Here is a 13892-nt window from a genome sequence, read left to right as displayed (position 1 = left end):
CCCTCTTCAAAGGGGGAGACACTCTAGACCCAAACTGCTACAGACCTACAGTGGGGAGAACAAGTATTTGATACACTGACAATTTTGCAGGTTTTTCCTACTTACAAAGCATGTAGAGGTCTGTAATTTTATCATAGGTACACTTCAACTGTGAGAGAAGGAATCTAAAACAAAAATCCAGAAAATCACATTGTATGATTTTTAAGTAATTAATTTGCATTTTATTGCATGACATAAGTATTTGATACATCAGAAAAGCAGAACTGAATATTTGGTACAGAAACCTTAGTTTGCAATTACAGAGATCATACGTTTCCTGTAGTTCTTGACCAGGTTTGCACACACTGCAGCAGGGATTTTGGCCCACTCCTCCATACAGACCTTCTCCAGATCCTTCAGGTTTCGGGGCTGTCGCTGGGCAATACGGACTTTCGGCTCCCTCCAAAGATTTTCTATTGGGTTCAGGTCTGGAGACTGGCTAGGCCACTCCAGGACCTTGAGATGCTTCTTACGGAGCACTCCTTAGTTGCCCTGGCTGTGTGTTTCGGATCGTTGTCATGCTGGAAGACCCAGCCACGAATCTCTTCTTAACTAACCTCCAGACGAGCTTCAATGCCATACAACTCCCAACTGCTCTTAAATGCAAGTAAAACTAAATGCATGCTCTTCAACCGATCGCTGCCCGCACCTGACCGACCATCCAGCATCACTAATTTGGACAGTTCTGACCTAGAATATGTGGACAACTACAAATACCTAGGTGTCTGGTAAGACTGTAAACTCTCCTTCCAGACTCACATTAAGCATCTCCAATCCAAAATTAAATCTAGAATTGGCTTCCTATTTTGCAACAAAGCATCCTTCACTCATGCTGCCAAACATACCCTCGTAAAACTGACTATCCTACCGATCCTCGACTTTGTCGATGTCATTTACAATATAGCCTCCAACACTCTACTCAACAAATTGGACTCACAGTGCCATCTGTTTTGTCACCAAAGCCCCATATACTACCCACCACTGCGACCTGTACGCTCTCGTTGGCTGGCCCTTGCTTCATACTCGTCGCCAAACCCACTGGCTCCAGGTCATCTACAAGTATTTGCTAGGTAAAGCCCTGCCTTATCTCAGCTCACTGGTCACCATAGCAACACCCATCAGTAGCACGCGCTCCAGCAGGTATATTGCACTGGTCATCCCCAAAGGCAACACTTCCTTTGGCAGCCTTTCCTTCCAGTTCTCTGCTGCCATTGACTGGAACGAATTGCAAAAATCTCTGAAGCTGGAGTCTTATATCTCCCTCTCTAACTTTAAGCATTAGCTGTCAGCTGTAAATAGCACACCCGAATACCTCATCACCATATTATTACTTACCCTCTTGCTCTTTTGCACCCCAGTATCTCTACTTGCACATCATCATCCGCACAAATATCACTCCAGTATTAATGCTACATTTGTATTATTTTCACCTCCATGGCCTATTTATTGCCTACCTCCCTAATCTTCTACATTTACACACACTGTACATAGATCTTTCTATTTTTCTTTTCTTTTGTGTTATTGACTGTACGTTTGTTCATGTGTAACTCTGTGTTGTTGTTTTTGTTGCACTGCTATGCTTTATCTTGGCCAGGTCGCAGTTGTAAATGAGAACTTGTTCTCAACTGGCCTACCTGGTTAAATAAAGGTTAAATAAATAAATACAAATAAATTAAACTTGGCTGCTTAAAAGCTGCTTGTTGAATGGTTAAACTGTCCCATTTTCCTTCCACCACTTAAAAAATACCACCACGGCCACACCTGTGTCCCCCCTCCCCARGCACCAACTGTAGCTGGCAAAACATGTCACTGTATCAGAACAGTGGGCTTTATGGCAACTATACCACCATATGGTCAAGCAAACCACCAAACTACCATTTTTTARAGCAGTGTTAGTCACTGCTCTTCTTCTCTTACAAACTGTCCAGCCTAAGCCTAAGCACCACTTGTCAGTTTCCAAGAAATTGGCAGTACCTCTTTAACTGCTGGGGTAAATTGAATGGGAGAGTGCATTCAGCTGCCAATATGACAGTGATTCAGAACAACGAGCTAGCTTAGTCCTCATATGTATCCAATCTTCTGGGATGTGCTTTTTACTGCACATCTTGTCTCGAAATGACTCCTCTCATTGACTCACAGATTCAACATGAAGGCCACCCACTTCATTTTCTTAACTGTTTCATTKAATTTATATATCATTTTCTGAACAAACACAGGAGATACATTTATTACAKATACATAAGAAATCTATAGTCAATACAGAAATGAGAAAAAAATATCAAGGATATGGGGTGTTACGAGATGTCACCAAGCCAATAGAKGGCGCTGCTGTTATGTGTATCTGAGTGTGATACTATATAGTACTAGCGAGCCAATTTAGGCATTACTTACTATGCACTGAATGGAGCTGTATGCATGCTACCGAGTGATGCTTAAGTAATGACTTTCTAATCAACATTACCTTGGTCTTGTATAGAACAAACAGCACACAACACATGGGGGAACATCTCTCCATCTCCACTTAGAGAAGGCTACAGTAGGCTGCAGATTGATGGCGGTTGATGATGGCGAAGGCTGGAGAGCACACTGGGAATTGTGTTCCAGCCAGACCTCTCAGAGCCCAGAGAGAGAGCCTAGCAGTATGGTTAATAGTGATAATTTTCCAATCAAAGGGTTCATAGTAGGGGAGACCGAGGTTGGTTGTCTCACGGGTAGTTTGTTACAGTGCTAATTACTACCAATCTAAACAGCGCTGTGTAATAATTTTAAGGTTAAAATGTGTGAATTCTTTGAATAAATAATTATATTTCTTTCATCACATTCCAGTGGGTCAGAAGTTTACATACACTCATTAGTATTTGTGGTAGTATTGCCTTTAAATTGTTGAACCCCAACAACATGATGCTGCCAACCTCGTGCTTCACGGTTGGGACGGTGTTCTTCGGCTTGCAAGCATCCCCCTTTTTCTCCAAACATAATGATGGTCATTATTGCCAAACAGTTCTATTTTTGTTTCATCAGACCAGAGGACATTTCTCCAAAAAGTACGATCTTTGTCCCATGTGCAGTTGCAAACCGTAGTCTGGCTTTTGTATGGCGGTTTTGGAGCAGTGGCTTCTTCCTTGCTGAGCGGCCTTTCAGGTTATGTTGATATAGGACTCATTTTAACTGTGAATATAGGTACTTTTGTACCTGTTTCCTACAGCATCTTCACAAGGTCCTTTGCTGTTGTTCTGGGATTGATGTGCACTTTTCCCACCAAAGTATGTTCATCTCTAGGAGACAGAACGTGTCTCCTTCCTGAGCGGTATGACGTCCTCGTGGTCCCATGGTGTTTATACTTCATACTATTGTTTGTGACAGATGAACGTGGTACCTTCAGGAGTTTGGAAATTGCTCCCAAGGATGAACCAGACTTGTTGAGGTCTACAATTTCTTTTCTGAGGTCTTGGCTGATTTCATTTGATTTTCCCAGTATGTCAAGCAAAGAGGCACTGAGTTTGAAGGTAGGCCTTGAAATACATGCAGAGGTACACCTCCAATTGACTCAAATGATGTCAATTATCAGAAGCTTCTAAAGCCATGACATCATTTCCCAAGCTGTTTAAAGGCACAGTCAACTTAGTGTATGGTAAACTTCTGACCCACTCACAATTGTGATACAGTGAATTATAAGTGAGATAATCTGCCTGTAAACAATTGTTGGAAAATTACTTTGTCATGCACAAATTAGATGTCCTAACCTACTTGCCAAAACTATAGTTTGTTAACAAGAAATTTGTGGAGTGGTTGAAAAACTAGTTTTATGACTTCAACCTAAGTGGATGTAAACTTCTGACTTCTGACCCACTGGAATGTGATGTGAAATAAATGCTGAAATAAATCACTCTAGTATTATTCTGACATTTCACATTCTTAAAATAAAGTGGTAGTCGTAACTGACTTAAGACAGGGAATTTTTACTAGGATTAAATGTCAGGAATAGTGAAAAACTGACTTTAAACGTATTTGGCTAAGGTGTATGTAAACTTCCGACTTCAACTGTACATATGAGATGAGTAATGACATATATGTAAACATTATTAAAGTGACTAGTGTTCCATTCCTTAAAGTGGCCAGTTATTTTACTCTATGCCTATAGGCAGCAGCCTCTAATGTGCCACTGATGGCCTTGATATAGAAGCTGTTTTCAGTCTCTCAGTCCCAGCTTTGATGCATCTGTACTGACCTCTCCTTCTGGATGATAGCAAGGTGAACAGGCAGTGGCTCGGGTGCTTGATGTCCTTGATGATCTTTTTGGCCTTCCTGTGATATCAAGTGCTGTAGGTGTCCTAGAAGGTGGGTAGTTTGACCCCGGTAATGCGTTGGGCAGACTGCACCACCCTCTGGAGAGCCTTGCGGTTCCAGGCAACTTGATTGCGGGCGGTACAGTTCCGTACCAGGCGATGATACAGCCTGACAGGATGCACCCACCCTCTGAGATTTCCATACCCAACTATAAACACTTTCCGTCAAGATAGAACTGCCAAAGGGGGGAGTTGCAATCTACTCCAGAGATAGCCTGCAAAGTTCTGTCATACTTTCCAGGTCTATGCCCAAACAGTTCGAACTTCTAATTTAAAAAATTAATCTCTCCAGAAATAAGTCACTCATGTGCCGCCTGCTACTGACCCCCCTCAGCTCCCAGCTGTGCCCTGGACACCATCTGTGAATTGATCGCTCCCCATCTAGCTTCAGAGTTTGTTCTGTTAGATGACCTAAACTGGGATATGCTTAACACCCGGCAGTCCTACAATCTAAGCTTGATGCCCGCAATCTCACACAAATCATCAAGGAACCCACCAGTACAACCCTAAACATGGGCACCCTAATAGACATTATCCTGACCAACTTGCCCTCCAAATACACCTCTGCTGTCTTCAATCAAGATCTCAGCGATCACTGCCTCATTGCCTGTATCCCTACGGGTCCGCGGTCAAACGACCACCCTCATCACTGTCAAACGCTCCCTAAACACTTCTGCGAGCAGGCCTTTTCTAATCGACCTGGCCCGGGTACCGCTGGAAGGATATTGACCTCATCCCGTCAGTTGAGGATGCCTGGTCATTCTTTAAAAGTTACTTCCTCACCATAATAGACAAGCATGCTCCGTTCAAAAAATGCAGAACTAAGAACAGATATAGCCCTTTGGTTCACTCAAACCTGACTGCCCTCGACCAGCACAAACATCCTGTGGGCGAACTGCAATAGCATCGAAGAGCCCCCCGCGATAATGCAACTGTTCAGGGAAGTCAGGAGCCAATACAACGCAGTCAGTCAGGAAAGCAAAGGCCAGCTTTTTCAAGCAGAAATTTGCATCCTGTAGCTCTAACTCCAAAAAGTTATGGATACTGTAAAGTCCATGGAGCCAAGAGCACCTCCTCCAAGCTGCCCACTGCACTGAGGCTAGGTAACACGGTCACCACCGATAAATCCGTGATAATCGAAAACTTCAACAAGCATTTCTCAATGGCTGGCCATGCCTTCCTCCAGGCGACCTCCAACCTTGGCCAGCCCCCCCCGCTGCTACTCGCCCAAGCCTCCCCAGCTTCTCCTTTACCCATATCCAGATAGCAGATGTTCTGAAAGAGCTGGAAACACCTGGACCCATAAAATCAGCTGGGCTTGACAATCTGGACCCCCTATTTCTGAAACTGTCCGCCGCCATTGGTCGCAGCCATTATTACCAGCCTGTTCAACCTCTCTTCGTATCATCTGAGATCCCAAGGATTGGAAAGCTGCCGCGGTCATCCCCCTCTTCAAAGGGGAGACACCCTGGACCCAAACTGTTACAGACCTATATCCATCCTGCCCTGCCTATCTAAGGTCTTCGCAAAGCCCAAGTCAACAAACAGATCACTGACCATCTCGAATCCCACCGTACCTTCTCCCGCTGTGCAATCCGGTTTCCGAGCCGAGTCACGGGTGCACCTCAGCCGACGCTCAAGGTACTAAACGATATCATAACCGCCATCGATAAAAGACATTACTGTGCAGCCGTCTTCATCGACCTGGCCAAGGCTTTCGACTTCTGTCAATCACCATATTCTTATCGGCAGACTCAGTAGCCTCGGTTTTTCAAATGACTGCCTTGCCTGGTTCACCAAACTACTTTGCAGACAGAGTTCAGTGTGTCAAATCGGAGGGCATGTTGTCCGGTCCTCTGGCAGTCTCTATGGGGGTACCACAGGGTTCAATTCTCGGGCCGACTCTTTTCTCTGTATATATCAATGATGTTGCTCTTGCTGCGGGCGATTCCCTGATCCACCTCTACAGCAGACGACACCATTCTGTATACTTCTGGCCCTTCCTTGGACCACTGTGCTAGCTAACCTCCAAACGAGCTTCAATGCCATACAACACTCCTTTCCGTGGCCTCCAACTGCTTCTAAACGCTAGTAAAACCAAATGCATGCTTTTCAACCGTTCGCTGCCTGCACCCGCCACGCACCGACTAGCATCACCACCTGGACGGTTCCGACCTAGAATATTGTGGACATCTATAAGTACCTAGGTGTCTGGCTAGACACTACAAACTCTCCTTCCAGACTCATCATCAAACATCCTCCAATCCAAAATCAAATCTAGAGTCGGCTTTCTATTTCGCAACAAAGCCTCCTTCACTCACGTGCCGCCAAATTACCCTAGTAAAACTGACTATCCTACGGATCCTCGACTTCGGCGATGTCATCTACAAATAAGCGTTCCAATACTCTACTCACAAACTGGAGCTGCAGTTATCGACGTGCCATGCCGTTTTGTACTAAGGCCCTTATGACACTCCACCACTGCGACCTGTATCCTCTAGTCGCTGCCCTCGCTACATTGTTTCTTGTCGTCAGACTCACTGCTTCCAGGTCATTCTACAAGTCTATGCTTAGGTAAAGTGCTGCTTATCTCAGTTCACTGGTCACGATGGCTACACCCCCCGTAGTGCACGCGCTCCAGCAGGTTATCTCACATCCCTAAAGCCAAAACCTCATTTGGACGCCTTTTCCTTCCAGTTCTCTGCTGCCTGCGACTGGAACGAATTGCAAAAATCTCTGAAGTTGGAGACTTTTATTTCCCTCAACAACTTTAAACATCTGCTATCCGAGCAGCTTAACCGATCGCTGCAGCTGTACATAGTCCCATCGGTATATAGCCCACCCAATTTACCTACCTCACCCCATACTGCTTTTATTTATTTACTTTTCTGCTCTTTTGCATCACCAGTATCTCTACTTGCACATGATCATCTGATGATTATCACTCCGAGTGTTAATCTGCTAAATTGTAATATTACGATTTATTGCCTACCTCCTCATGCCTTTTGCACACATTGTATATAGTATTCTCTTTTTTTCTACCATGTTATTGACTTATTTATTGTTTTACTCCATGTGTAACTCTGTGTTGTTGTCTGTTCACACTGCTATGGCTTTATCTTGGCCAGGTCGCAGTTGTAAATGAGAACTTGTTCTCAACTAGCCTACCTGGTTAAATAAGGTGAAAAAAAATAAAAAAAATAAAAGAAAACACCCTCTGGAGAGCCTTGCGGTTGTAGGGCGTACAGTTGTCGTACCAGGCGATGATACAGCCCGACAGGATGCTTTCAATTGTGATTCTGTAAAAGTTTGTGAAGGTTATAGGTGACAAGCCAAATTTCTTTGGCCTCCTGAGGTTGAAGAGGCTCTGTTGAGGTTGAAGAGGCTCTGTTGAGCCTTCTTCACCACACTGTCTGTGTGGGTGGTTCATTTCAGTTTGTCAGTGATGTGTACACCAAGTAACTTGAAGCTTTCCACCTTCTCCACTGTGGTCRTGTCGATGTAGATAGGGTGGTGGACCCTCTGCTGTTTCCTGAAGTCCACGATCAGTTAGCCATTCTCTGGCGACGACCCATTTTTAATTACTCCATCATTTGAGAGGCGCATCCATGGAGCATAATGAGGTCTTGCTTAACGAGGCCTTGCCAAATGAGCCGTTCACTTTATTCCCCTGCCCTGTGATCATTGTCTGATCTCTGGGTGGGTAGGGTACACTGTTGCACTGATCCCCTGAGCTCACCTCCCTTCTCTGCTCCAGTCTCAGCAATCCACAGGATTCACTGCTTACTTCACAACTGTACTCTGCTGTGAATGCCAATTGCTAACACAAACCCGCGATACGAATAAGCCTTGTTTTCATGTTTCAATGTGCCACACAAATATGCATGCTCACTCCCTCTCACACACACACAGGCACACACAGATGAAAAGACAGACTCCTATTCCCTAGTTGGGTGTATTTTATTCTAAGGAGCTACATACTCCCTAAAGAGCTTTCACAATACACACACACACTCCACTACCAACACATTTTACCTTCATAAAAGRACACAAGACACAATGTAAGTCCTTGGTCATCCCCTCCCCTGTTGGTCTGGGCTAGAGCTATATCAGTCTGCAATTCTGTTTCATTATGCATGCATGTTCCCTCAGCATTCCACCAGCACTCTTTCATTACATGTGTGGKGAACCTCTCGGATACCATGCTATCATTCATTAGGAGTGTGTCACATGTCACATGGGCCAAGAGGGCCATAGCATGTCCAAACATGCCCCTCCTCTCTGTCTGCCTGGAGGGGGGGTCAAAGATCAGTGAACACAGGTAGAAGAGCACATTATTTTTTCAGGAGACACTCTTTATTCCTCTGTCCTGTGATCTTGGTGATTTCACTCACTCCTCATCTCTCTCTCATTCGCTAGCTCTAATGACTTTCTGTTCAGGGCCAAAAATACAGTATGACGATGCACAGGGCTACACAAACAAGGAAGACTATGAATCACAGCTGCCTGGAGGGGGAGTCAAAGGTCAGTGAACACAGGTAGAAGAGCACATTTATTTGGCAGAAAACCCTCTCGCTCCTCATCACTCTCTCTCTCTCGTGCTTATTTCTCTCTCTCTCCTCATCTCTCGAATCTCTCTCTCACTCACTAGCTCTAATGACTTTCTGTTCAGGGCCAAAACGACAGTATGACACAAACAAGGAAGACTATGAATCACAGCTGTACACACATGCAAATGGCACAATGTTTTTACAATATATAGAAATTTCTCTTCCTCTTGTCCTTGGAGACTAATGAAGATGTCTAGCACTGTCGAGACAGAGAAAATGATTCAAACCATAAATGCGTCACAGTGGGTTACTCACACAAGGGGGCGATGAGTTCTGTGAAGGTTACAGATATATGTGAATGTGTTCTCGGTATATTTCATTCTGTTACCCCACTCTTATTGTTTCAGGGCTGAATCTACTGAATTAACCTAAACTCAGCAAAAAAAGAAACATCCCTTTTTCAGGACCCTGTCTTTCAAAGATAATTCGTAAAAATCCAAATAACTTCACAGATCTTCATTGTAAAGGGTTTTAACACTGTTTCCCATGCTTGTTCAATGAACCATAAACAATTAATGAACATGGACCTGTGGAACAGCCGTTAAGACACGAACAGCTTACAGACGGTAGGCAATTACGGTCACAGTTATGAAAACTTAGGACACTAAAGAGGCCTTTCTACTGACTCTGAAAAACACKAAAAGAAAGATGCCCAGGGTTCCTGCTCATCTGTGTGAATGTGCCTTAGGGATGCTGCAAGGAGGCATGAGGACTGCAGATGTGGCCAGGTGTCACGCTCGTCGTCTAGGTGGAAATGACCGGACCAAGGTGCAGCGTGGTTAGCGTACATTTTCCTTTATTTATGTAAATGTCGCCAACAAAACAAGAAACAAAGAAACGACCGTGAAGCTTACTAGGGCTATAGTGCCACTAACAAAGATAACTACCCACAAAATACAAAGGGAAAAAGGCTGCCTAAGTATGATTCCCAATCAGAGACAACGATAGACAGCTGTCCCTGATTGAGAACCATACCCGGCCAAAACATAGAAACAAACAACATAGAATGCCCATCCCAAATCACACCCTGACCTAACCAAATAGAGAAATAAAACGTCTCTCTAAGGTCAGGGCGTGACACCAGGCAATAAATGCCGCATGTCGCTACTGTGAGACGCATAAGACGGCGCTATAGGGAGACAGGACGGACAGCTGATCGTCCTCGCAGTGGCCCAGACCACGTGTAACAACACGTGCACGGATGATCTGTACATCTGAACATCACACCAGGGGGACAGGTACAGGATGGCAACAACAACTGCCAGAGTTACAACAGGAATGGCCACAATCCCTCCATCAGTAGTGCTCAGACTGTCCGCAATAGGCTGAGAGAGGCTGGACTGAGGGCTGTAGTGGCCTGTTGTAAGGCAGCGTCCTTTACCAGACATCACCGGCAACAACGTCGCCTATGAGGCACAAACCCACGCGTCGCTGACAGAACCAGAGGACTGGCAAAAGTGCTCTTCACTGACGAGTCGCGGTTTTCTCTCACCAGGGGTGATGGTCGGAATTCACGTTTAACGTCGAAGGACGATGAGCGTACACCGAGGCCTGTAGACTGGAGCGGGGATCGGATTTGGAGGTGGAGGGTCCGTCCGGGATCCTCTGGTCTCGGGGCGGTGTGTCACAGCATCATCATCGAACTGAGCTTGTTGTCATTGCAGGCAATCTTCAACGCTGTGCGTTACAAGGGAGAAGACATCCTCCTACCCTTCATGTGTGGTACCCTCCTGCAGGCTTCACCCTGAACATGGACCCTCCAGCTAGACCTAGTGCGCAGCACAGCCATAACTAGCTGCTCTTTCTGTGCGATGATTTCCTGCGACAGAGGCAATGGATGGCGTGTTCTGCCGATGGACAGCAAAGAGGCCCAGATCTTCACAATGATTCCATTGAGTACGTCTGGGACCTGTTGGATCGGAGGGTGACGGCTAGGGCCATTCCCCCCAGAAATATCTGGGAACTTGCAGGTGCCTCGGTGGAAGAGTGGAGTAACATCTCAGCAAGAACTGGCAAATCCGGTGCAGTCCATGAGGAGGAGATGCACTGCAGTACTTAATGCAGCTGGTGGCCACACCAGATACTGACTGTTACTTTTGATTTCGACCCCCCTCCCTTTGTTCAGGGACACATTCTTCAATTTCTGTTAGTCACATGTCTGTGGAACATGTTCAGTTTATGTCTCAGTTGTTGAATCTTGTTATGTTCATCCAAATATTTACACATGTTAAGTTTGCTGAAAATAAACGCAGTTGACAGTGAGAGTACGTTTCTTTTTTTGCTGAGTATAGTTACTATTCACTTCAGTTCTAAAAAGSGCTCTACCCATCAGCTTCGCTAAGCCACACAGGAGGAGCACTTACAGGAGTGAAAAGCATCATCATTATAAATAACATCGGTCCGATTCTGACGCAAGCTTGTGTAAATTAATTGCAATTCCCTTTTACTGCACTTTTCTTTCTATGCATATTCTGACCTTGAGAATAGCATGCTATTCACCCACTATTCGTTTGAGGTGGAGCTCGAAAAAAATGAAGGTGTGGTGGAGGTGTGTCTACAGATACGCCGTATTATGACCTTGACTTAATTTTCTCCCACTTCCACCACCTTTACCAGCGAGGAAACCATGAATAAGGTCAAGCAAACCCTTCCCGTTCCAAGTGGAAAAAGCATCTACTTAATTTTTTCCTGATAGACAGCAGCATTCTCATTGCACTGTAATTTTATAAATTGATAAGATCTATTGAGCTAGGTAAATGAGTAATCCYTTTGGAGAAGAGGATTGTAAATACACATAGCAAATGTTTTAAATTATTTTTCAATTTGACCSCTGGAGAGGAACGTGAAACCAWCCATATGGAAGCAAACTGAAWTCATATCAACATTGCATATATTGTGGCCCTTTATCCACAGTGAAATAGGATATAAATAGCTGTGCCATTATTCKGAATGCCAATTGTAACATTGTGTAGCCSGAGGACAGCTAGTTTCCCTCCTCCTCTGTGTACATTGACTTCAATCCAAAACCTAGGAGGATCATAGTAATTATGACAACTTCCGCAGGACATCCTCCAACCTATTAGAACTCTTGCAGCATATACTGATATTTTTTCCACCTAAGCTACAGCTATATATGCATGCATGTGCAGGTAAAATGTGGTGAGTAGTTGACTCAAATAGAGAAGAAAGATCATGAACAGGTATTTGGAACCAAATTACATTTCTTCAAAAATGAAAGAGGAGAGAGAGAGAGGTTAGCCTATACTTATATCTTTCAGCTTACTCTTAGGGGGAATGCAGCTAGCTTAGTTTAGCCTACTCAAGACACCCAGGCCAAATAGAGGGTACTATGTTACCTAGCTGGCTATTCACACTGGAACTCTTCAAGTCAAGGTAAGCTTTTGTTTTAAAGTAAGCTTCTTGGTTTAATTTACTAGGGCCGGCAGGTGTGTCCTGTAAATGCTTGCTAACTGTACACTGTACTGCTACGTTTACTAATGCTTTAGTTCTGGTAGATATGTTGACTTGACATTAGCTAATATGMTGACAACGATATAGGCTGTGTGTAGCAGTTAGCAGTTATGATATGAAGGTTGGCTTGGAAATGTTTTTTCACCTGGTCACAGACAGCTAATGTGTTGTGCACTGAAGTCCAGAAGRGAAGGGAAAAGGTGAGAGGAGTGTGTGTAGATGCGAGAAGGAATTATACAGCYGTCAAAGCGATCATGCTGTTCGTTTGTGGCTGCTATGAAAGTGAACTGTGTTTGTTTGTGATTAGGGGTGTATTCATTCTGCCGATTCTATTGAAAAAGTTTCTTAAACAGAAGAAAAAATAACAAAACGGGGATAAACATACCTGAATTTGTCCAATAGAAACTATTTTTTGCAACTGTTGGACTAATGATTAATCCCTAGATCAGCTAGATGRAGATAAGAMTGTGCAAGGCGGTATTAAAATGTGTCAATGTCTGTCACCTTGARTATTCAAATTTCTCTCGACCTATTACCTGTTTACATTGTAAACTTTCAATCACAGGCTAGGTTGTAGCAACCTCATGATGGGTATGGGGGACATTTTTTTACCATGTAGTAGCCTAAATCTATTGATGTTACACTGAGCTGGGTGAATGAAATATGAATGACAGTCATCCAATATGATGTAATAGAAATAAGGCCATGCTCATAAAAAAATWATCATCCTCCTTCATCTTAAATGGCATAGAACGCCAATGATCAGGAGCCACCATCAGTAATACCCACATACATTTATTTTTGCATCATTCCATTCTGTTTACTTTTCTTTCCTCTGTCACGTTCATGTAAGTTGTTTTCCTGAGGGTAGCTAGCATTAATTGGATCATATTAGGGCACATTTTTTGTGCAATGAGTTTGGGACAAATACCCAATTTGATATCAGTTATGGAAGTCAGACACCGTAGCGCTTAGACCTGGCAGCCAAGCGCGATGGAACTCAGACACCGTACACTTAGCCGACAGCGCTGAACTCAGACCTGAGAGCTGACTTGAAGCGCATGGAATAACCACGTGCAGCTTTGACCTAGCCAAGCGTGTTCAAGGAACCCGGAATTTGTCATACAGTTTCCAATGGATTAAGTGCGAATTAGAGTATTTAATAGCATTATTGTTCAACCCTCATTGTAAACTTTTTTCCCCTTCCAATATTTTATCGATTGATCTTTGAATATGACAGATTTCAGGATGAATCAAAGCACTATTTTTATTCATGAAGGATAGTATGTTCTGGGCAATAAAGGCTGTTCCAACCGTTTTTTTTTATAATTCGGTACATACTTTACAAAGAATCAGGTCAGTAAATCTCAGTTCCCCAGTTAGGTGCTCCGAAACACAGCCAGACGAACGTTGAAAATTTAGATGC

This window comes from Salvelinus sp. IW2-2015, linkage group LG4q.1:29 (assembly GCF_002910315.2).
Source record: "Salvelinus sp. IW2-2015 linkage group LG4q.1:29, ASM291031v2, whole genome shotgun sequence".
Classification (NCBI taxonomy): Eukaryota; Metazoa; Chordata; class Actinopteri; order Salmoniformes; family Salmonidae; genus Salvelinus; species Salvelinus sp. IW2-2015.
This window is presented reverse-complemented; position numbering follows the sequence as displayed.